A 3,462-nucleotide genomic window follows, 5' to 3' on the forward strand; every position below is an offset into this window, starting at 1 on the left:
GAAGGGACCTGAGTAGATCAACTAGTCCGACCCCCTGCCATGCCAGGAAAGAGTACTGGGGTCAAACGAGTACTGGGGTTAACTCAGGCGTAGAAATAAATGACTGACAGTGAAGTATGGAGGCACTGTAAAGAAAGCTAAATTGTGTTTTGTGAATCTAAATAAGAGATGGGCATTTAACTATAGCGACTGCAGGACTAATGATATACTACCCTTTGATTATTTTTTGCCTAGTTTATTGCATTAAAAAAAAACTTTATAGGTACGTTAGCAAATTGATGCACTTTCCAGTAGTTATATTTGTTTTTTGTTTTGATATTAAATTGAGTAATATAGTGCTAGCCCCCTAACATATTAGTAAAGCTTTAAGCATCACTTCAGCTGGAGAAAAATGTGGTGTGTTATATGTGATGATGTACCATTTGCACACCCCTTTCAAAACTCCAGATCCACCCATGTTGGGCTGTCTTGAGCAGGATCAGTGTGTATGGTCTGGGGAGCTCAGGGCTAGTGGACTTCAAGTCCCTCTTGCCACGAAGCAGGTACCAGATTGATCTGGTACCCATTGCTGGAGCCTGCCTAGGCCAAAGTAACTCAAAAACTGTGAACTGCTGAGTGTCCAGCTGAGGGAGCATTACCACAGCTATGACAACTTCTCATTATCTAAAGTATCTCTACAGCATAAATCACCCCAGTGTCTAAATACTAGCACCACGCCATCATTCTTTCATTTTTTTCTCAGCATATAATGTTACAAAGAGTGTGCTCCATGTTTTCTAGCCTAGTTGTCTAGAGGTTGACAGTATGAGTTTGCTGATGTGGCAGTGGAGAAGACAGTGAATTATAGTTGCCATAATCATTTTGTAATGAATTGGCTAACAGGCACATGCATGGCTACTTCTACGATTAGATTTTATCCAGCTTGTAGATCTTATCCATCACTTAGATCTTATCCATGTTTTTTCAAGGAGATGAAAAGTTTGGCTGATAAATCTAGCCATGTTGATGCAATGTACGTAGACTTCTCTCATGCAGCAGAGTCGGTACTGCATGGCGCTCTGACTAGGGAGTTAAAATAATGCAAAATCAATGCAGCCCATTAGATGGATTAAAAACTGGCTGACAGATCTCATAATGTAAGTGTTAATAGGGAATCATCATCAAGCAGGTGTGTTCCTAGTAGAGTCCCACGGGAATAGGCTCCAAGCTAGTTAAGATTTTTATAATTGACCTGGCATATAATACAGTGCAGAAAAAGTTTGCAAAAGGCACAAAGATTGGGAAAGTGGTTGATAAAGAAAAGGTCAAAGGGCACAGATACAGGGCAAGAAAGATTGCTTGATTAGGTGGCACATACAAACACTCTTCATTTTAGCATAGACCAATGTAAGGCCATCCATTTAGGAACAGGTAATACTGGTCAGATACCGGAGTGCTCCAATGATACTACCTCCCTGCCTTTGTGCACTATTCTCTGGCAATGGGAAGTGGGATGGGAATCATAGGCCTATAAAAGTACCTAGACGATGGGTATGGAGAATGTCATAGGAGACCGTATCACAAGCCTTGCTAAAGTCAAAGTATATCACACCCATGGCTCTTTCCAGAACCACTCATCTTATCACAGAAGTCAACCAGGTTGGTCAGGCATGACTTGCCCTTGGTGAATCTATGCTGACTGCTCCTAATCACCTTCTTCCATCATAGGCTTGATTTTTCTATATGGTCACAAACAGGGAGAAAGACTAGAATGGCTGGGAGAAGTCAGAATATAGACACAGATCCCCTTCCCTCCTTATAAAGTCTTGGCCTGAAATTCTGCCTATGCTGAAATCAGTGATGAAATTCTTCATGTCACCTGTGGACTCCTGTATCAACTAACTAAAACCTCTGGGCACATCTGGCCATCAGGCAGCCCAACTAACTGGGCTCAGAGTCACCTACCTGCCCAGCTCCTAGGAAGTGCTGTGCTGATTAGTGCCCCGATAGCTAAAAAAAAAAAGGAAAAAAAAAAAAAAAAAAAAAAAAAAGAAGACATAGCTTGTACTGGGTGGTATTTAGGGACAAAATTGGTAACTCATAAATGTCAGCATACTGATTTGTATGTTGTCTCTGCTCTGCAAAATACTAGCAGCCTGCACCCAACAGAACGGCTCAGCATTTTTCAAAATAATATTTTCCACACGGGTAAGTGGCCTTCTGAGCCTTGGTCAACTGAAAGACTTGGACCTTGATGTAAAAAGGGTTTGTTCCATATGCTGTTTTGTACATGCAGCTCTGCTAGAGCTTGCCCTGTGGTTAGACATGCTTCAGGCTCTTGTGTCTAGTTGTAGAAATCAATAGCAAAACTGAGTTTCAAAGACAGAGCATGACTCTGTAGCCCTGCAATGAGGGGCTGGGTCTGCTTCCCATACCATTTATCTGCGTTATGTTAAATAACCACTGGTTAAAAAACAGAAACAATCCACACCTGTGGGACTGGCCATAGCTAGGCTGCTGCAGCTCATGCTGCCTCATTGTCTTGGGCCTCATCTCTCATCGCTTGTCCTTCTGTCTATCTGCATTGATCTTTTGTATCATGTCTGTGTTGTCTTCAATTAATGGTCACAGACTGCTGGAAGACCGTTTTAGACTGAACATAAGGAAAAGCTACTTTACCATCAGAGTCTCCAGAGTCTGGAATAGACTTCCCCCAGAAGCACCAACTTTGGATACCTTTAAGAAATGCTTGGATGCTTATCCTGCCGGAGTGATCTGACACCAGCTGCCTTCCTCCCCTTGGGCGGGGGGCTGGACCTGATTCATAGATTCATAGATGTAGGGTCCAAAGGGACCTTGTAGATCTTCTAGTCTGACCCCCTGCCCTGGACAGGAGAGAAAACTGGGCTCAAATGATCCCAGACAGGTAAATGTCAAGCCTCCTCTTAAAGACCCCCAGGGTAGGAGCTAGCACCACTTCCCTTGGAAGTTGGTTCCAGATTCTAGCCACCCTGACTGTGAAGTAGTATCTTTGGATGTCAGGTCTAAACCTACCCTCTAACAACTTATTGCTGTTATTCCTTGTTACTCCAGGAGGTGCTCAGGGGAAGGAGGTCTCTCCTAATTCCTGCTGGTCCCCCCTAGTAAGTTTATAGATGGTCACCAGGTCCCCACTCAGCCTTCTCTTGTGGAGGCTGAACAGGTTCAGGTCCTGTCACCTCTCCTCGTAGGGCCTGCCCTGGTGTCCCTGGATCATGTGAGTGGCCTCCTTTGGACCCTCTCCATGTTGTCCACATCCCTCCTGAAGTGCGGTGTCCAGAACTGGACGCAGTACTCCAGCTGTGGCCTGACCAGTGCTGCATAGAGGGGGAGGATCATCTCCCTGGACCTGCTTGAGATGCATGTGTGGATGCAGGACAAGGTGCGGTTGGCCTTCCTGACTGCATCCCCACACTGCCGGCCCATGTTCATCTTGGCATCAAT

This window comes from Gavialis gangeticus, unplaced genomic scaffold (assembly GCF_001723915.1).
Source record: "Gavialis gangeticus isolate Ggan-Ray unplaced genomic scaffold, GavGan_comp1, whole genome shotgun sequence".
Taxonomy (NCBI): domain Eukaryota; kingdom Metazoa; phylum Chordata; order Crocodylia; family Gavialidae; genus Gavialis; species Gavialis gangeticus.